We start from the raw sequence: 22766 nt of genomic DNA, 5'->3' as shown, positions 1-22766 counted from the left end.
AAGGGACCAACACATTTCCCACCCAAAAATCCCACCGGACTTCCATTTTAGACTCGGTCTTCTAATACTCTAATGGGCCAATTGGAAAAACTCGTACAAAAAACACCACCTTTTTCATGTTCTTTCATTTCCATTATTATTGTTATTATTATTGTTATTATTAGCAATGTCATGTGTGATTGTTCTAAATTTGAGGAACTTTATAATATAATATCTTCTAAAAAGGACCATTTAATATGCTCATTTATGTAGGAAGGGGGGAGAGAGTGTGGAAGACGTGTCAAAATAATAAGCAGCTATGCCCCGCAATGTTCCCCCACCCTGCTTTGCTCACTTATTGGAATTTGGCTAGTCCCCCCCTTCTTTCCATAATCTATAACACGTGGTCTTCAATTACACGTCCGAGGTGGACCTTGATGCCTCCTCTCTCTCCCTATATAAACCTTTCCTCCCCCATCTCTCTCCTCACACTTCTCTCCTCACATTCACATCAAACTCTCAAAGCTCTCTTTATTCCCAAACCAAACCAGCCATAAAAAGAGTAGACAAGCAGCTCTCAAATCCCAACAAACCAATCCAAAACGTTCTTCTACTACTATAAGTGCTCCTTTCCACTTCGCCTTAAAAGGTAAGTAACCATGGCTTCACCTTCAGCAGCAACAATATCTTCATGCGTATCTTTTAAGCATAGATTTGGTTCTTCTTCTACTCCTTCATCATTCCTTGAGTTGGGCTCTCCTTCAACCACCGTCTCCTTGATGAGGCCCACCAAAAGGCCCAACGTAAGTTGCTCTCTTCAAACACTCCAATTTCCCAAGCAGCGTTTACCCTCGAATGATATTGCCAGTCCCAACATTGCCCATCCAAAAGACGCAGCTAACTCTCCTCCTCCTCCTCCTCCTCCTCCTCCATCTTCGACAGCCAATAAGTCTGTGCCCCATCAATGGAACCTCTTACAGAAAACTGGGGCCATGGCCTTGGACGCCGTGGAGGCTGCTTTAGTCTCGCTTGAGCGCCAACACCCACTTCCCAAAACCGCCGATCCCAGAGTCCAAATTGCCGGCAATTTCGCTCCAGTAACAGAGCAGCCTGTCCAGCACTCGTTACTGGTTTCAGGCAAAATTCCCTGTTGCGTACAAGGCGTGTATGTCCGGAACGGTGCGAACCCACTTCACGAACCAGTCTCTGGTCACCATTTCTTCGATGGAGATGGTATGGTCCATGCTGTCCAGTTCAAGGATGGCTCCGCTAGCTATGCCTGTAGGTTCACCGAGACGCAACGGCTCGTTCAGGAGCGAGCTCTTGGTCACCCTGTTTTCCCTAAGGCCATAGGTGAGCTTCACGGCCACTCAGGCATCGCCCGGCTCCTCCTATTCTATGCTCGAGGACTATTCGGCCTCGTAGATCCCTGCCATGGCATGGGAGTCGCAAACGCTGGCCTTGTCTACTTCAACGGTCGCCTCCTTGCCATGTCCGAAGACGATTTACCGTACCAAGTCCAAGTTACTCCCACTGGCGATCTTAAGACTGTTGGCCGCTATGATTTCAATGGTCAGCTCCGCTCAACAATGATTGCTCACCCAAAACTAGACCCCATCACCGGCGACCTGTTCGCTCTCAGCTACGATGTTGTCCGAAAACCATACCTCAAGTACTTCCACTTCTCTCCACGAGGGAGAAAATCCCCTGATGTTGAAATTCCTCTAGCTCAGCCTACAATGATGCATGACTTTGCAATTACAGAGAACTTTGTGGTCATCCCGGACCAGCAGGTGGTGTTCAAGCTCCCGGAGTTGATTCGTGGTGGTTCTCCAGTCATTTACGACAAGAGCAAGATGTCCAGGTTCGGGATTTTGGACAGGAATGCCACTGATGCTTCTCGTATCAAATGGATTGAAGCCCCTGATTGTTTCTGTTTCCACCTCTGGAATGCCTGGGAAGAACCCGAGACCAATGAGGTCATAGTAATTGGCTCTTGCATGACTCCTCCCGACTCGATTTTCAACGAGAGTGACGAGAGCTTAAAAAGCGTGCTATCTGAGATTCGGCTTAACTTGAAGACTGGAAAATCCACGCGCCGTCCCATCACGTCCGACTCTGAACAAGTGAACTTGGAGGCAGGTATGGTGAACCGAAACATGCTCGGGAGGAAAACCCGGTTCGCATATTTAGCCCTTGCTGAGCCCTGGCCCAAAGTATCTGGTTTTGCAAAAGTGGACCTCTTAACAGGAAAACTAAGAAAGTACATGTATGGCGACAAGAGGTACGGTGGCGAGCCTCTGTTCCTTCCCGAAGCCCCAATTCTGAGAAAGAAGACGATGGCTACATCCTGGCCTTCGTCCACGACGAAAAGGAGTGGAAATCAGAGCTGCAAATCGTGAACGCCATGAATTTGAAGTTGGAAGCCACGGTTAAGCTTCCGTCCCGGGTTCCCTATGGCTTCCACGGAACCTTCATAAATTCAAAGGACTTGGAGAGGCAGGCGTAACTTATTTCTGGGCTGTGCCTCTCTCAGAGATGTGTGATGTCACTGTGTTTGTAGATTTTATTGATAGATATGTTGGATATATAGTGGTGATTTTGCAGAGGGATGATAGCTTATACGTCCCCGGAATCTCCACTTCTGTATACTGTGACAGCCGCTTTCTTTCTCTCTCTTTATTTGGTTTGTTATGTCGAAGTGAAAGGGTTTGGGGGGACCAGCTTGTAGCTCTTGGCTGTAGGTAGTTTATACATACGGAGCTCAGCTGGTTTCTGCTGATTCCCTCAAATATGTGCATCATCGAAGTATATATCTGCAGAAGATTATGTAATATTGGTGTCTATAGTTCTGTTCATTTCTCAAAATAGTTCTCCCTTCCACTTTCCTTCGGGTATCCTTTTCGAAATGTCATTTTCTTCTCAATCTCACCTTGTGCAGTCTACATTTCTGTTTGTATCTGAAATCATCTTCCAATATCTATTGGCTGAAGGGAAGAATTAGGAGCAGGAATGGACGAATTAGCATTAAGCGTAGATACGCGACTGTCAGTCCATTTATGCTCAGTGGGCAAACAAGATTTAGTCAGATAAAAGTTAAAAGTTAAAAAAATATTATTAAAATATTATTTTTAATATTATTATTATTTTAAAATTTAAAAAAATTAAATTATTTATTATATTTTATATAAAAATTTTAAAAAAATTTAATGAACAATGAGATAAAATCAAATACTTTTTTAATCCAACGTAGCCTAAATCTGAGATGTTGACACCTTAAAACAATTTATACATAGTATCACGAGGAAGTTGATTGTTGATCGGGCACTCTGTATGATTATGTCATGAGAAATTATATATACACCGAGTATTTCTACCGACATTTTGTATAGAATTTTTTAAAAATTTTTACTTAATACTTGAGAAAATGTTTTTAATGAGTTTGTAAATTTTTATTTTTTATTTTTTATTTTTAAAAGAATTGAAATGTGTTTAAAAAATGTTTAAAATAAATAGAAATAAATTTTTTTTAAAAAAAATTACACTATTCAAAAAAAGAAAAAATGAAGAAGTTCCTATCAAAAAAAGAAAAAAAAAAAAGGAAAAAAAGAAGAAGTTTCTGCGTCGCTTGCGCTTGAACCACTCATCTTATAAAGACCAATGGGGGAAATTGACTGTGTCAGAGAGTGACGACTTCCCTGGAATTTGTCAGGTTGGAAAAAAGTGCCCAATCAGAGCACGAAACATCATGTTTCATCATATTACCGTCAAACTTCACAAATAAACTTTCGCTATCGGAGAGAAAAGTAGAGATATACACGTAATATATTGTATAATAATATTATAAAATAGGATATTTTTATAAATTATATAATTTTTATCAGATCTTTTAAAACATCACTTATTTAAAATATAATTATATAAAATATTATAAAAAATATTGTGTATAAATATTTTTAAAAATGTAATGGCTCACAAAAGAAAAATAATTTGTATAAATTTTAAATAAATAAATATTTTATAAGCCTTTATAAAAATATAAACTTCACTTTAAAAAAATATAAAAAAAAATTATTATTTATTAATGAGGCTCGTTATTTTATAAAAAATTTATATAAAAAAGTTTATCTATTTAAGTGATTAATCAAGCATTACTCCTCACAAAAAAGTGATGTACGTCAAGAGATGTCTGATCTGTCGGGAAGAAAAAGAGTCGGCACAAGTCTAATCCTACGTGGAGGGGATATTTTTAAAGTCAACTTTGCCTAATGCCCGACAGAAGATGAACTAGAGATGGAATGATGTCCACACGCGGCGGACGGTGCAGAAAGCAAGTGGTTCTGGAGTAAATTAGATGGATAATGATAGGTTCCTATTCTTATTATTTATTTACTATTTATTTATATTTTTTATTTTATTTTATTTAATAATTAAAAAATGACTATTAATAAAATTATAATTTTTTTAATTTTTTCTTAATAATTAAATAGGCAATTATAACAGCAAAATGATATATACTTCTTGTCAGTTTTATTTTTCCCATGTTTCTCGGAGTAAAATGATACGGCTTTGGAAAATGCTAGGGAGGATTAAAAGTGGCCATTTTTTTTAATTGAATAATTAAGGAATTAATTTTTAGTGAGTTTGTAATTTTTAATTTAAATATTTAAAGGTATTAAAAAACATTTGAAAAAAATAATAATAAGTAGGTACAAAACGGGACACCTTTCTCGGTTTCTTAGCATTGTCCTACTTCTTTTACTAAGGTTTTGATTCAATGCTAAAAAAAATTGAAAAGAGAGAAGGTAATTGTGGATGAAACGAAATGGAAAATCCTTAAAACCGGTCAGGTGTTTATTTTCTTTTTACACCCAGTAGTAAAAATCCACCACGTAGTAGACTTATAGTAATTACAGTAGATGTGCATCCAGTTAAACCTTCTCCCTCTCCTCTCTCTTTCATCTTCTTCCCCCGTAGCCGTTCTTGTCCCCCGAAGCCGTTCTTCTCCTCTCCTCTCCAATTCAAACCCAGCTTCTTCCCTAGTCACTTAAAAATAAATCACAGGTTGAGAAAGTTGGTACTGAAAGTGTTAAAGATGACTCCTTAAAATTATCAAATGCTCAACCAAAGTCCAAGCCTCTAAAACGGAATAAATGGAAACCTAAGGATGTTAAGAAGCTCTTAGTGGGGAAACACTAGCACAAATCAGTTCACGCACTCTCTTTGTATGAGAAAGTGAATTGTACCTTGTTTGCTTTTCTGGATTCCTGATCATGTTTTGACCTCTAGGAAAAGTCTTGAACTTCTTGGGGTCCTCTCTGTGTTCTTGCTCTTCTTCTAGTTGCGATGGCTCTCTGCGCATTCTCATTTCCTGCCCATGTGAACCAGGCAACATCTCTTGTGTGGCGCCCCCAATCCCCCTTATATAAATACACAGGGATCGAGACGCCAGGATGGTGACAACACGGTCACACATCCCAACGAAGTGCCAGTGTGTGTACATGCAACAGTGTTCAAATAAAATAATGCAGCGGATAGTCAACTAAGTACCAGAATTTAATTACAATCAAACATCAGTAAAGATTTAAATAGCAGTTATACAGTCATTCATAAAATAATTTACAATAGTTTTAAAAAATGTACAAACGAGTGATCCCAGATCACTCGTCAGGCGGAGCCGTCTCCTCAGGCTCGCCCTCCTCCTCCTCATCAGCATCAAATCTGCGACACCACAAAATGGTCTCGCAGGTAAGTATAACCCAAACAACAACGTAATACAAAATGCATTAAATGCAACTAACATGCATGCACATGAAAACATGCATTTTTCCACAAAACATCATTTTTCCCGAAAATGATAAATTTCCAACACACACCAAAATCCCATTTTAGTCCAAATTATCCGTAAATCATTTTCCCAGAAAATGATTTACTCAAAAATCAACTCGCACTATTTTCCCAGAAAATAGTGCATTAATCCCAAATGCACCATGCATTATTTCCATATGCACCATGGTCTCCCCCTATGGACCATCCGCACGTCCTGGCTTCGCAGCGGTGCTCAGTTCCGCGCCCAGCGCGTACGTGGCCAAGCACTCACACTACGCAACGAGCGATGCCCAGTTCCGCGCCCAGCGCGTACGTGGCCAGACATCCTCTAGTCCCCGCCAGCAGAAGGACCACGGAGTCGGCACGAGACCATCTCGTCCGATCCCATTGTCGCCCGGCGACAATCCAGGGGACGTTACTCAGTATATTCCGCTCCTGAGTAACCAGAGGAGCTCCACCGAGTTAATGCCCCATCTCTGCTTGGGGTCGTGATACACACGCACCAAAAATATTAACACATAAAATCATAGCTTTTCAAAGCACATGAACATGAATGCAATACACGAAAACCCAGTTTTCTTTTACAAACATGATCATGCATGAAATAATGAAATGCACATGTACCAACACAACATCCAAACCAACAAATATCAATCCAATCAAATCCAATCAAACAACTCCAATCACAAATCCATCCGACCCCCGAACTCCTCGGACTCAGTCCGGCATGCCAAAAACACAGTGAAATGGGTTAGTGCAAAAATACATTTAAATTACGAAAGTTCTTTGGAGAAATACTTACAGTGCAATATAATAATTTTTCGAGGATCGCGAAGTAGAAAAAGGCGACGTTTGAGCAACACCACAGTGTAAAATACACTGTGGCCGTGGGTCACAGATACCCATTTTTCAACGAGGACAAACGAAGACCCAAGATTGATAGGGTAGGGCCTAGGGAGGTCGGTGAAGCTAGTGGTGGTGGTGGTTTGCCGTGGGTGGCGGCGCAAGGGGTGGTTTTAGGCCAAAAAAGTACAAATCGGAGATGGACTTGGTGGGGCTTCACCGGTGACGGATCGGAGCTGGGGTTGGGTCCAATGGGTTGCCAAGAGGCCGGGGATGAAGTGGTAGGAAGATGGTGGCCGGAGGTGGCGCGACGGCGGCACAATGGAGGAAAATGTGCCGCGGCGTCGTGGGTTTCGTGGGCTTCGTGGAGGCTAACGGCGGCACGAACGGCGGTGATATTGGTGGGGTAGGACAGCCGGCGGCTGGGGAAGCGGTGGAGCCGGGCGGTGTCGACCACCGCCGGCGGACGGCGGCGCAGCTGGTGGGGGGAGAAACGGACGCGGGGAGAGAGAGAAGAGGAGAGAGAAACGTCCGCACGGGAAGAAAGAAAAAAATAAGGAAAAAGAAAAAGAAAAGAAAAAAAGAAAAGGAAAAGAAAAAAATAGAGGGAAAAGAAATGAGGTCCAATCCTCATAACTTGGGTCACAGAAATGATCCAACGGAAACGATTTTAAAACCACAAGTTAAATAAAATAATTTAAACGTAATGGTAAAGTCAAATTGAAATAATTAAATTCCACAGTAATTAATTTAAATATTAAAAGCAATTTAAATGCATAACAATAAATAAATATTAAGAAAGCATATAAAAATAATTTCCACCAAATAAAAATAAAAATCATAGAAATAAACTCACTAAAAATCCAACCAATTTAAAATAAGAGAAATTATTTTAATTACATAAAAATAATTCCTTCAGTAAAAATACACTAAAATACGGGGTGTTACAAGTAATTAATTTAAATATTAAAAGCAATTTAAATGCATAACAATAAATAAATATTAAGAAAGCATATAAAAATAATTTCCACCAAATAAAAATAAAAATCATAGAAATAAACTCACTAAAAATCCAACCAATTTAAAATAAGAGAAATTATTTTAATTACATAAAAATAATTCCTTCAGTAAAAATACACTAAAATACGGGGTGTTACATCCTCCCCCCTTAAAAAAAATTTCGTCCTCGAAATTGGCAAGGTCCACATTAAGACTAAGACAGGAATAAGATTCAACTAAGAGCAGACTAAGAACATACCGCCAAAATAGTCCGGCAAGGCCACTCTATAAGCAACAAGCGCAACCTTCTCTACGATCTGAAAATGGCCAACATATCTTGGACATCAACAATCGCCTAAATTGAGTTCTTCCCACTAGGAGTCCTCGGCAACCCTACCACAAAATCCATAGAAATATCATCCCACTTCCACTCTGGAATAGGGAGAGGTTGAAGTCTACCTTGATGTTCAACCTTAACTAGACGGCACGTGGCACATTCCTCAATGAGCATGGCACTATCCATCATACTCATTTTAGTCCCCCAATGACACATCACGACCAGTATTCCTAGAGTGACTGCTATCCAAAAATCTCATTTCCTCGAGAACCTTAATACAACATCCAATAAATTCCAATGATCAATAGATCCATACAATAATATGTGCCAACCTCAATCAATTCCTATGCTCCAACTTCTAAACCTTTATTGAATTCTACTATTGGAAACCTAATAGCCACTTCCAATGTTAACCATCAATAACAAATTGCACAACCAAATGATTAATCTCCAATTACAAATATCTTCTCAAAATTCAAGTCACCATTAATTCTTCAAATCAGCACAACTTGAATTCCTGACTACAACAAAAATACCACGCTTCTGCTGCGCACTCTGATATTCGCCACATGCATAAAACATTACGTTCTCATGAAACTAACACCATCGAGTACAAGGTGGCTCCATTCCTACTAACCAAAACCCTTATCACAATTTGGTAGAAAAACACTCTCTCTCCCAAAACCACGAGTTATAACTCAAATTCCTCAATTAACTTCTGCTGCCTTGATCAAAATCAAATTCTATAAAATACAACCATGATCAAAGACAGAAACCCAATATCAAACAACCTCAGCATCCCAAATTGAAAATAAACAACCTCAACCCAAAATACACTCATCTCTTCTAAGATAAGAAACATACTTTAAAAGACTCAATTCCAACCTAGCGAATCAAAAAGAGTGCCTAGAGACTTCTACCTAACAACCTAAACCCGAAAGCTCACCATCTACATTCTAAACATCCTCTAATCTAACGGTGACTAAACTCACAGCGAACCACCATTGACTTCACCAAAACATTAACAAAACTTCCTTGGTAACTCGCCCACCTATTTCTACTCCAATAAGCTAGTATTAACACAACTAGTTCCTTCAATAGCACATCACTATTAAACCTCAGGGCAAACCATACTGATCAAATCTTCAATCTACCAAAAGCCATTGCAAAGCACCCAAGGATCCTAATGCTTTATTACCCCCACATACTTGATCATATTATCCACTGTTGATGCCTAAGCTTCAACTTCAAATATCTTTTCATATACCATACGTGACATCCCATCAATCTCACTTCAAGTTAAATAACAATATCCTTCATTCAACCAACTAGATGCTCAAACTCCAAAAGAAAGTATAACCTTAAAATTTAAATTCCTAGGTAACCTCGAGTCACAATTAATTCCTGAAGATAATCACAACAACTATTCCCAACCATGATTCAGTGAGTAACCCACTTCAATTGCACACTTCGATCAACTCCCCAAAAACTTCAAGCCAAAGTCTCTTGAATTACTACTATTGTGTTGACTCCTCTTCCACACCAACCAAAACCACTTCTTTCAAACCAAAGAGACTAGGACCTATACTCTCCGAAATCCATAACCACTCACCACTACTATACATCAATCTTACGCACCCTTAGCCAAAACCAATAATCCTCCAAACGTGCAGGTGGTCATCATTACCATTTCCATCACTAAACCTATATCCTCGAAATCAATAAGAATCATTTCTTTAATCGTCACCATCTATTATCCTTAAAATTGATATAAATTAAATCCTCAACCTGACACTGTAACCTCATGCTAAAAATAATTATTAACCGAACTAGATCAATATCTTCCATCTCCAAAGAAATTTTCCCCTAAAAAATTTTCATATCAATAACTCAACTCAGATCCATCCTATTTTAATTCAGCCATTCAACTCTGCAATTCTAAAACCTTAACCCAAATATAAATCATTTCCTGAAATCCTCAAGATCGATGAACTCAAATCTAAAACATTCGCCTTATAAAACTTGTAAATTCTAAAACCCCAAATGTTATCAAATTGCTTATCGAGGTCGGCAAGATCAAAAACTTCTAGTCTAAGTAATCTCTTAATTGCTTGTTGAACCTACCAGCTTAAATCCCATTAACTTATTTTCTAAAAAAAAACTATGGGGCCACAAACCTTAGATGAACATCTCATAAATCTAACATTGACATTCGTTGAACTTACAACCCCCTACCTCAAAGACTCATTACCTAAATTCTACGGAACCTAAATCCTCAATTATCCTAAGCAATTAAAAAACTATTCCCCTCCTTAGCAACAACTTGAATACCTAATCCAAAGAGTTCTCCCAGATCCTGATATTCGAGCCTTGATATTAAAACAACCAATCACCAAGAGTTCAGGCCTACTATACCAATGTTTAAGCCTAACAATGGCCTTCTCAGTCGTACCATCTTCCTATCATAACATAACCCTTAACCCGCCTTTCAATTTCGAACAAAACAAAATAAAATAAAATTCCATAAATAAAATAACATACGACAACATGCATAAAACCAATGAAGTAGTTCACCATAAAATAAATATAACAATAAAATAATCCACCATAAAATAAAACAATTAAATTAAAATGACATACAAATAAATAAATAAATAACAAAATTATTATACAATAAAATAAATAAACACCAAATTATTATACATTAAAATAAATAAACAACAGAATTATTATACAATAAAATAAATAAAGCCGATAAAACCATACTCAACCAAAGGTAAACACTAATTAAAACAATAAAATCAAATAACGTCAATTAACATCAATTAACATAAAATAAAATAGTAATAAACTCATAATATAAAATAAATAACTTAACTTGCACCACTTAAACAAAAATTTTATTATTTTAAAATAATAAAAATAATTTTCTGGTACTATCCTAAGGGACATGTGGTTTTACCCAGAGCCGAACTGCTCTGATACCACCTGTGGCGCCCCCAATCCCCCTTATATAAATACACAGGGATCGAGATGCCAGGATGGTGACAACACGGTCACACATCCCAACGAAGTGCCAGTGTGTGTACATGCAACAGTGTTCAAATAAAATAACGCAGCGGATAGTCAACTAAGTACCAGAATTTAATTACAATCAAACATCAGTAAAGATTTAAATAGCAGTTATACAGTCATTCATAAAATAATTTACAATAGTTTTAAAAAATGTACAAACGAGTGATCCCAGATCACTCGTCAGGCGGAGCCGTCTCCTCAGGCTCGCCCTCCTCCTCCTCATCAGCATCAAATCTGCGACACCACAGTTTGTACATTTTTTAAAACTATTGTAAATTATTTTATGAATGACTGTATAACTGCTATTTAAATCTTTACTGATGTTTGATTGTAATTAAATTCTGGTACTTAGTTGACTATCCGCTGCGTTATTTTATTTGAACACTGTTGCATGTACATACACTGGCACTTCGTTGGGATGTGTGACCGTGTTGTCACCATCCTGGCGTCTCGATCCCTGTGTATTTATATAAGGGGGATTGGGGGCGCCACATCTTGTGGCTCAAAGATCACCTTCGTTCTCATCTCACTTTACTCGAGGAACAAATATGTTATGCCCATCTCAGGAAAAGCTCCATTGTTTAAGAATTGGGAAGAGATCTCTGGAAACTTGTTGGGAGATAGGATCATGATTTTGGGAGATGGGAGTTACATAGCAACAATCGGAGGAGAGAGGGAGAGAAAATGTAGCAAGAACCGGTGGTTGCATGTCACGATTTTGCACTAAAATGAATTTCTAGAGGGAGAGAAAGAGAGTGACGGAGGGTGGGGGAAAGTAGCCAAACCACGGGATGGGGGAAGGGAGGTAGGGAGGGAGGGAGAGAGAGAGAGGGAAAGATCAAAGAGCTAAAAAAAATTACTTGTGTGTAAGTTTAGGCTATAATTTGTTGTATTCTCTACGTCGCATCTTGTGATTTATTGGTGTAAAATGCAATTAAACACCTAACCGACCTAAAGTTGCACTAAACAAAATGATGTATTGTGGCACCCCCAGCCCCTACTTGGGATTGGACGGTGACTGAGACGCCGGGATATGTAACATAAGATTACACACCCCTTGTACATGACAAATGATATGTTGTGCACCTGAGTACATTGACAGTATGCAATAACGTAGCAGCGGAAAATAGTAAAAGTCGGATAAACTAAACAATGCGATAAGCAATTGCAAATAACATGGCACCATACTAATATCATATCCAAACATTGTCCAAAACGTAAACATGTATCATAAAGATATAACATCCCAAATCATAGAGTATAGTTTAAAACTCTCAAAACATGAGACCTTTTCAAAAACATAGATCCACAAAAGTTGAGGTCCAAAAACCATAAGTACTATTTTTTTTCCTCTTTTTTTCTTCCACAAAATAACTCAAGTTCTCTTACTCTTCAAGAAGATTCGGGCTTCACACGTTTTTCCAAAGCCTTACCCTTGTCCCGGTTGTTACGCCGCTTGAACTCCTTAATGAATTCAAGTATACCAGCAATCTCCCAGTCAATAGCCTTGAGTCGCTTTAAGATGGAGGTCTCGGGCCGATTCACAACCATCTTAGGCACAATCCTCTCCGCAGGAGGACGTGCCGTTCTCTTCCTCTTGGTCATGGTCGTCGTTTACTATACCTGTCACAACTTCTACCATTCCGATTGGGGAATGGTAGTGGAAACTACCACAATGAGATTTCAAGAAATCTCAGCAAGTAATAACACAACATACCACAGTTAATACAAACATACAAAAGGTATATCATGAAATGCGTGCATGGACATGTACTTGACTTATGCCTTTGACCAGAACTTGACTTATGTCTTTGACCATTTTCAAGAGACTTGTAACAAAGACTTTAGCTTTTCATAAAAACTTCTTAACTTTTTCTTAATCACATGAACTTAATCAGAACTTGCCTTATCGGAACATATCACAAGATTTGCATCGAGTCATCCTTAGCACATAGGTTCATATTCTTATTCAGAGGGTGGACACAACATGGTTTCCCTTAGCACCACGCGTTCTTGCTAGTTACCGCACCATCAACAGTCTGTACACCATGATAAAACTTGACCTTACTTCATCAGGTTACATGCCTTGTGCACCCCTAGCACTTGGGGTCGTGATAAAACTTTTAAACTCTTTTTTTTTAAAACACTTTCTTTGAAAACACTTTTCGAAAACACTTTCTTTGAAAACAATTTTTCCCAAATGCATGTGACATGAGACTTATAACATGCGTACTTACACTTGAGATATGACATGTGAAATGCCGTGCATGAAATAACCAAGCATAACATGTTCATTTCATAGCATGATAACATAAACCATTTGAGATATTAAAACACATATATGGAACCATGAGAACTTGCTTAGGCCGAAACTCATAGGTACAAAAACATGAAGATTCATCACTTAATCATGTTCCAAACTTCAAGCATATTATATAGAAATCAAGACATAGTAAAACAAACATAAAATCATAGGTTTTGACCAAGGTCCAATACTTCCAAGACATGTTGAAACCGAAACATCATATTGCATAAACCATGAACCTTAATCAAGTGAAAACTGAAACTTATAGGAGTATTTCATGGTATTTTCATCACAGTTCCAAAACATACAATTCCTTCCATAGATTTATTCAAAATCATATTAGCATATTCAAACAAACAATCAAGAGATAACAAACAAAGCAATTGAAACCATGAAAGGATTTACACAAATATATACAAGCATTAACCCAGAGTAGGTTAGGTGTATACTTACAAAAATCTACGTAAAGAAATATTAGCAAGCTGTAAATCCGAACATACTCTATTAGAAAGAGTAACTAAAACCCTATCTCATGTTCTTGAGTGTGTGTGTGGATTTCTAGGGCATTATTTGGTCTTAAACCATTCGGCTTCTAGGATTTTTGGGTTAAAATCGCTTTATTTCACTCATGAAGTAAAATAAAACCTAAGATAAGCAAAGATATATGTGGTGGTCGAAAACATGGAGGATGAACTCCCCCTTACTAATCGGCTTCAAGGGTTTCTTAAAAACCTTAAGTCATTTTCCAAGAAAATGATAGAAAGTGTGGGTGATCAATCATTCTCAAAGTCTAATGAGATTTGAATCTCATTTTCAGATTGAGAAAGTGACATATGTGTGCAAAACTTCAGAGGAAACCGATCCTTACCTTGCTTATCCTTGGTGGTGCCGAAATCCCTTCTCTTGCAAGGATCCTCCTTATTTGGATGGAAAGAAAATACAAGAAAGTGAGGGAACCTTCAAGTGAACATGGGAGAATTGTGTGGAGAGAGTGAGAGTTTATGCAATTCCCTAAAAAATGTTAAGGGAAAAGTCCCTTGGTGTGAACCCCTTCCTTTTTATAGAAGACCCTTCACTTTCGTCCTTGGTTGCTTCCAAAATCCTTGCATGGATGACAAGTGGCATAGGTTTCTTCTTCCCCCTTTCTCTTTTGCCGAAGATGCCTCTTGGAGTTCCTCACTTGGATTGCATTGGGAAGGGACATCTTAGGGGTGGCATGTAGGGTTTCTCTTCCCCTGGCCGAAATTCCCTTCTTTCCCCTTTATGCCCTTCCATTCCTTAAACAAGTAAATTTTCTTCAAGGGTAACTTGGTAAAATATTACATGCCTTTCCTTTTCCTTTTCCCAACAAGTAACCTTTGGCATGGATGACAAGTGGCATTGGGCGTGTGCCATAGCCCTAGTCGTCCACTCCCTCTTCTTTCACCTTCCTATTACTCCACCTTCCTATTGCTCCTTCCCTAGATGACCTTTCATGTACCATTGGTCCAAAATAAACTAAGTGACAAGTGGCAAGTGAATGGAGTGCTTGGGAGTATGCTAACCGAAACCCTAAGGGCATATTTGTCCTTGATACAAAAGTCTCTTCATATATTCTTCTAGAAACTTAGGGCATGCTTGACACTTGGCAAAAATTGACTAAATTCGAAATACTATGTGCCTCCCTTCAGTTTCCCATGCAAAACTTCTAGAAAAGCTCCGTTTCACTTCCTTAGACTTCCATTTCCAAGAAATCTACCTTGGAACTCGAATTATGGGCAAGACAATGGGCTAGATGTGTGGGAAGATGGGCTAGCCAAAAATCCCTTGGTCTTCCTAGGTTCCTTTTGCCCCTTGGTTCATCTAGAAGGTTTCTAGCAAGTTAACAAGTGGCAATTCTTCTAGGGTAGGCGAGCAAGCCACTCTTGGTGCTTTCCTACACTTCTCTCTCCCCCTTAACCCACTATCAAGACTAGATTCAAAGTGTAACATTCTCATGACACATGGTACTAATGACTTAAGATTTGGATCATAGGCCTAAAGCCATTGGGACTGGGTTTCTAAATAGGGCCAAAATTTACAAAGTAATCTAAGGTCACTCTCCTCTTGGGCTCAGGTTACAAAATCAAAGGCTCTAAAGCCTTCCAAATTAACTAAGGCTCCTAAAATGCGATGACAATCTAGAAGAATTCTAAGGGCCAAGCCTAGACAAACTCGGGTCATCACATGTAGAGAACTTGTGGCCATTTGTTGTAGGGTATTGACTTCGCACAAGTGGTTTATTCACTGAGTAATAATATTTTAATGTCTCTGTACCACACACTATTTACGTGGTATAATTTAATCTAAAAAATAAATTTTAAAATTTGAATCTTACAAATCAAATCTTATCATTTAAGTAGTATAGATAATAATCGGTTTTACAAGATGAGTTAGGCCTATGAATTTCTTCATGGTATCAGAGCCTGCCACAGGACAAATGGGAAACCACACTACTTGCCCTGTGACAAGGACCAGAAAAAATCATGGCCTACACGTGAGGGAGGGTGTTGAGGAATAATCTCACATTGCCTGTGGAAAAGGTCTTTCGTATGTTTATAAGGAATGAGCCATTCTCTCTTGAAAAAACCGATTTTATAAGATGAGTTAAGCCTATGAATTTCTTTATGTTCATCCAGGCCGAGTTTCATCCTAGCCCGGTCTGGAACCTAGACAATCGGGTCTTAGTTCCAGGCTGGAACCCAGATAATCGGGTCTCGATTCCAAGCTGGAACCCGTATCGCACTACCTAGCCCTACCTAGGCCAGGTGCAATTCTGATACCCAGGTTCTGGGTTTAAAACTCGGTACCCCCGTTTTATCAAAATAATAACCCAGTCTCAAAATGACGTTGTTTTAGACTTAATGCTTGAAGTCTTCAACCCTACCCTCATTCCATTCTATCTGCTCTCGTGCCAACATGTTGAAATTGTGAAAGGTTAAACCCTAGCCTTCAAGCTTTTGTCGCTATCTCTTTCGTTGCTGGCCTTTCTATAACTCTCTCTCTCTCCCCGAAATCCTTGGATATATATTAAATGCATTTTATGGTTCTTTGTTCACGGTTTTTTTTTTAATTCAACTCATCAGATTTCCATTCCATCAAACTGTATGTTGGCCATTAGCCATTACAAGAGACAAAATGTTTGGGTTAACATAGTCAATATCTAGCATTTCCTAGTCCAATGAGACTGCTTCTTGAGCCAAGTGGTGTGCCACCTTATTTGCTTTCCTCTTGACATGTTGAATTTCCCATCTTATTTTCTTCAAGGCAACTTTAGCATCCTCCACCAAGCAACTCAGCATCCCATTTTGTACTTTGCATTGTCACATAGCATTAACAACTTGACTTGAATCCCCCTCTAAGACAACATTTTTCAGTTCCAGCTCCATACACGACAATGCAACAATTACAAAACCCCTTGCTTCTACAATAGATGCTTGAGAACAAAAATAAAGTGGTTGCCTTAAAGTGAATAGAACATCCCCTTCATTATCTCAGATCACCACTGTAGTACCAATTCTCTGATCTACTACTCTAACTGCCACATCCCAGTTACTTTGAGCCAATCTAGAGGTGCAACTTTCCATGATATTCTGACCAACTACTGTTCTATCCTTTGTGTTACTCGATCCAATTGTCGTGCTTGTTTAAACTCTTGTTGTGTCTGTTGGGATCTAGTGAATACAAATTCTGGAGATAAGAGATCCCCTTAAAAAACCCAATGGTTTCTCCTAAACCACAATGCACTTGATGTGCCTTTCCACACCAGCTTATCATCAGTAGAACACTATGAGATAGGTATTTTCAATATTTCTTTTGCCTCTTCTTGACTAAAAGCATTCCTAAGAGTTGCATATGCCACCATCCACTAGAATGATCTATTAAGTCAGCCACCTTTGCATTTTCTGGTAAGGCTTGCATTGGTGATTGAATGTTACATAGTCCAGGTCTTGGGATCCACTTATCTTTTCACACACTAATATTTTTCCCATTTCCCACTCTCCAAATGCTTCCTTCCTTTACTAGATCAAATGTTGAATGTATACTCCTCCAAGCAAATGAGGGTCTTGAACCTATCTTGGCTTGCAAAATAGAGGAATTGGGGAAATAAGTTTCATTGAAGATCCTAGCTGCCAGAGATGATGGAGACTTAAGAATTCTCCAAAAGTGTTTGGCTAGAAGAGCTATGTTGAAACTGACCAAGTCTCTAAAACCCATTCCCCATCTGTTTTACTCATGCTCAAACTATTCCAATTTTTCCAATGGATATTTGAATGATTCTCTCTAACTCACCACCAGAAATTTACAATTAAAGCATTAAGCTTGTTACATAGTATTTTTGGTAAAGAGAACACACTCATACTATGTGTTGAGATAGCTTGAATGACTGTCTTGATTAATATCTCTTTGCCAGCCTGTGAAATGAACTTGTTTTTCAAGTTTTCTAGCCTTTTACTGACTCTTTCCACTATACCATGAAGCTCCCTTACTTTTGGTCTTCCAATTAGGGATGGCAATAGCAAGTATTTTTCCAAGTTAGAGGAAGCTCTTAAACCTGCTATCTCCATGATATAGTCAAGTGTAAGTTGCTTGGTGTTTTTGCTGAAAAACAGTGATGTTTTTTCGTTGTTTAATAATTGTCCTGATGCTTGCTCATAACCATGTAGGATTTGATTTAATTCAGCCCATTCTTGCATAGAAGCCTTACAAAACAGTAGGCTGTCATCAGCAAAGAATACATGGTTCATCTTGGTCTTTCCCCTAGCTATTGGAACTCCAGAAATAAGCCCCTTCTGTTCTGCTTGATATAACTTAGCTGTCAAAGCCTCAACACAGATTATAAATAGAAAGGGGGATAATGGACAGCTTTGACTTAACCCTCTCGAGGGTTTAAACACTTCCTGATCCACTCCATTTAGTAAAACTGAAAAGGAAAATGAATATATGCATCTTTGAATCAAATCAGTCCACTATGTATCAAAACCCATCTTAAGCATTGCCTCCTTGAGAAAACACCACTCAACTCTATCGTAAGCCTTGCTCATATCTAGTTTCATAGCCATATATCCTTTCTTTCCATGCAATTTTGTATTCATTATATGAAGAGTCTCATATGCAGCCAATATGTTGTTTGTAATTAATCTTTCTGGGACAAATGCACACTGGTTCAGAGAGTTAATAGTAGGCAAAATTTCCTTCATTCGATTGGCCAACATATTTTGATAATTTTGTATAGCACATTGCAGAGACTTAGAAAAGTTAAGATTGCCTCACATACCTCCTCCCCCACCACTGGCCAATACCTTTGATAAAAGCAGGTTCTAAATCCATCTGGGCCAGGAGCTTTATAGGGACCCATTTGAAACACAACCTCTTGTATTTCCTCTTTGCTAAAAGGTAGGAGCAATCTGTCATTCATTTGATGGGTGACTCTTTTCTCTGTTGCATTGAGAAAATTGTCAACGTTGGTAGGCCTCGAGGATGTGAACAATCCCTTATAGAATTGAGTAAAAGCCTTCCCAATTTGGTCAGTTTCTGTTATACATACTCCATTACCATCCAAAACTACTCAATTGTATTTCTCTTCTTTTTTTATTTGCACAAAGATGGTAATATCTTGTGTTTCGATCCCCTTGTCGTAGCCATGTCACCTTGGCTCTTTGCTTCCATTTCAGGTGGTCTCTTTCAAGCATCTCATTTCTTTCTTGTTGAAGCTGTTTCATCTGTTGAACTGTATCTTCTGTAAGAAATTGTTGCATTTGCTGCAGCATGTTTGCCTTCTACATTAAACTTTCATTTACTTCATATTCCTTTTTATAGCTCCACCACCTTAGCTCTCTCATGCACCTCTCTAACTTCTTTTTTATTTTCTGCAGGCCACTAGAAGTGCCTCTCCCATTCTGCCATAACTTTTTAATCACATTTTCACAATCAGGAAAGGTGGACCATCTGTCTTCATATCTTCTCACTTGTGAGGTTTTGTTTATCTTGTTATTATGCTAACCTATTGACATTATGATAGGACTATGGTCTGAAGTAGAATTAGCCAGCACTTGCACCTCCCCACCACCAAATGTTGCACACCATTCGGCATTTGCAGTTGCTCTGTCAAGCCTTTCTTTAGTAAATGTTTGATTAGATCTGTTATTTGTCCATGTGTACCTACCATTTGTTGAGCCCAAATCAGTAAGCGTACAGTCTTGTAGCATTTTTCTAAATGTCTCCATCTGTTTTTCATCTATTCTTGCCCCTCCAAACTTTTCACTTTGATATAGGATTTCATTAAAGTCTCCTATACAAAGCCATCTTTTGGGATGCTGTAGTTTAAGATGTCTCAAAATACTCCATCCTTTGTGCCTATTTTCTGTTTCAGGATGGCCATAGAAGCATGTTAACATCCAAGAGAAATCCTTTTGATTAATCCAGGTATTGATATGTCTTTGTGTGTAATTTTGAATCCTGAGTTTGATCTCCTCCTCCCAAAACGAAGCCAAACCACCACTTTTTCCTACCTCCTCAATTGAAAAAACATTTTTAAAACCCAAATTGTTTTTTATAGCTTTTGACTTATTCTTATGCATCTTGGTTCCGATGAGAAACAAAATACTTGGCTTATGGGCCTTAACTAAAAGACTAAGGTCCCTAACTATCCGAGGATTGCCAAACCCTCAGCAATTCTAACTTAGAAGCCTCATTTCTCCCAGCAGGACTGATTAACAGCCTCCGCCGATTCATTCACTACAGCTGCCATAGCTGGTTTTTTGCCCCTAGCCTCCTGATTGTTTTCCAAAGCAAACAAAGTGTTCTCATCTTCTGTTTTTCTTTTCCTTGTAGCGTAAGGAGTCGCAGGCCCCATCTCACTATTAATTTATCCCCTTGCCCTCCTCTTCCATTTATTAACATTTATCTCAACCAACTGATTTAAATTACTAGGAATACTTTGAGTCTTCTCTGAAACTGAGGTGGTCTCCTGTTCTCTGGTCTTCAATTTTGGTATGGAATCCATAACAGATATATTCATCAAATTTTCTTCCTTATCTAGAGACAACTTACGTGAATCATGTTGTGCTTGAGTTTCTGTTCTGCTTTTTTGTATATCATCATATGCTGCTATTTGCAACTCAAACATTTTATCTTCCCTACCTATAGTTTCCCCATATTGTGTCAACTTTTGTTCCCCTTTATCCTGCTCTTCAGACTTGGATTGAGTAATACTTATATGTTGTTTGCCTGAGCTGCTACCATAGCTTGAACAGGTGAACAGGTCCTTAAAGTAGTTGGACTTGTTCCAGAATTAGTAGCCCTAAGCCATAGTCCATATTGATTAGTACCAGTCATCTTGGATGAATCTCTTTGATTGTTTTGACTTGAACAGCCACTCGAGTCATGCTTAATCACCCCACAAGTGAAACAAAACTTAGGAAGTTTTTCATATTTGAACTGCACATAACCCTTGTGTTCAAGCAGGTCCATCAGTTTTCCCCTTGCCAATGGTCTCATTAAGTCCACTTCAACTAGAACTCTTAACCATCTTCCCCAACAACTCTCATTAATATCATAATCCACCTTTAAAATAGTACCCATCAAAGATCCAATTCTACTCCCAACTTCCTTATTCATGCACCCCAAGGGTAATTTGTGTAATTGGATCCAAAGATAAGTATGAGTGAAGGGTAGTTCAGTAGGTGGTGTGTAACCTTCGAATTTTCTCAAACATAGCAAATTTATATCAAACATCCATGGCCGACCTTCCCATATTCTAATTAAGTTAGTCTCAAATTGGAATTCAAAAATATACAATTTCTCTCCCACTTCTATGATCTTGAACTTCCATTTCTTACACAGTATTTTTGAAGGCCTCTTAATTAATTTTGTTGTCTGCTATGAGTTTCCCTACTAAACACAGCTTACCTCTTTCCATGGTTTCCTTTATGTCTTTTCCAGTTATAACAATTTCATCTTTTTCTTTCTCTATCAATGAAAACTTGTTCTATAACTCAGCTAATTCCTCAGTCATCTTGAACCTCTCTCTGTTATTCGATTATAGTATGAAGCTTAAGTCTCAAATGCTCAACCTCTTATCTCAAACTTTGCCCTTGGCAAAAAAATCTTCGATTTTCTCCCTCCTTGCTAGAGCACTCTAGAGTCGAGAGGAAACTACCTTTTCAGTCTTTTGACTTCTTGTTGATCTTTGTTCACGGTTAAAATGCCTAGCTGGAAATCTAATGTATTATATAATAAGAGTTTCGCTTCTGACCGGTTGGGCTGATGTTGGGCATTTAACAGCCTTCAATCAAAATATGACACATATGAGGTTTTATATTATACAGAGTAAAATTGGTCTCATCTGATTATATCAAGAAACGTGAGAAGTCAGAAGTCAGAAGATAGAACTTCATCTTCTTTCTTCATACCAGTTTGCCGACGCACAAAATCCAGACCACCCCCACACCAAACCAGGTTTGTCACCTCCACAACTGGAAAACGCCTTCGCACCACCAAACTCTGTCGCAACCACGAAGCTTTTTCTCCCCACAAAGCTCTGTCGCCACGAGCTCCTGTCAGTGAAGAGCATTCCAGCACAGAAGCTGCCTAAGCATAACAAAACCCAAAAAGCTTTGTCGCCCATGAGCATTCTTAGCTAACTCTCCTCCACCCATTCTTATCCTTCTGCGAGTGAGAGCTATCCCCAAGAATAGGAATAGGACCACTGCCATGAATCACAGCACTTCCATTTTTCTACCATTTCAAGATTTTTTTTTTTTTTAATGAAAGCCCAATAAACAGACTGCCCAATAAACAGACTGAGGAAAAGCACTGTAACAAAAAATATTTGCTCGTTCAAGGAGAAGATGATCCTGTAGAGATTATTCTAGAGGTCCTCTATGACCTTGGTAGAGGCTTCTTGGGAGTCGAGCCCTTGGGACTCATAGTGGGATACGAGTTATTGTGGGGAAGGCAGCTTTCTCTTCTGTGATAAAAGTGAAGCCAAGGAAAAACAATTGAAGGAGAGAGAGGTTGGGTTGCCATTTCAAAGTAGAGCAGAGAGAAACAAGGGAGCTTTTTTCACAGCATTATCAGCTGTAGGCAGGTACATTAGATGTGAAATAGAAGAGCCCACGTGCCAAATATTTATTGGAGGGCTGTTATTAGAAGGATAGCAGACCGACCGGTGGAAAGATATTCTCATATAATAATGTTCTGCAGCAAACAATATGGTGGGCTGCTTTTTTATTTACCTGTTTTTTATCTATTAGCTTTCAAGTTGCAAGCCATTTAAGTCCGTCAATATTGATGAATGAAGGTATATATAGAACCACCTTGTATTTCTTTCCTTTCTAATTATTTTCATACAGGAATGACTGCGTGATGGTACTGTAA

At 38.6% G+C, this 22766-nt stretch overlaps 1 pseudogene; it reads left to right on the top strand.

The window, feature by feature from the left end:
- The first annotated feature begins 305 nt into the window (after positions 1–305).
- Positions 306–2837, top strand: LOC121236104 (annotated as a pseudogene).
- Positions 2838–22766: the final 19929 nt, after the last annotated feature.

The sequence above is a fragment of the Juglans microcarpa x Juglans regia genome, chromosome 6D (assembly GCF_004785595.1).
Source record: "Juglans microcarpa x Juglans regia isolate MS1-56 chromosome 6D, Jm3101_v1.0, whole genome shotgun sequence".
In the NCBI taxonomy this organism is placed as follows: domain Eukaryota; kingdom Viridiplantae; phylum Streptophyta; class Magnoliopsida; order Fagales; family Juglandaceae; genus Juglans; species Juglans microcarpa x Juglans regia.
Note: the sequence above shows the minus strand (reverse complement) of the source record. Positions and strands in the feature narration are given on the sequence as shown.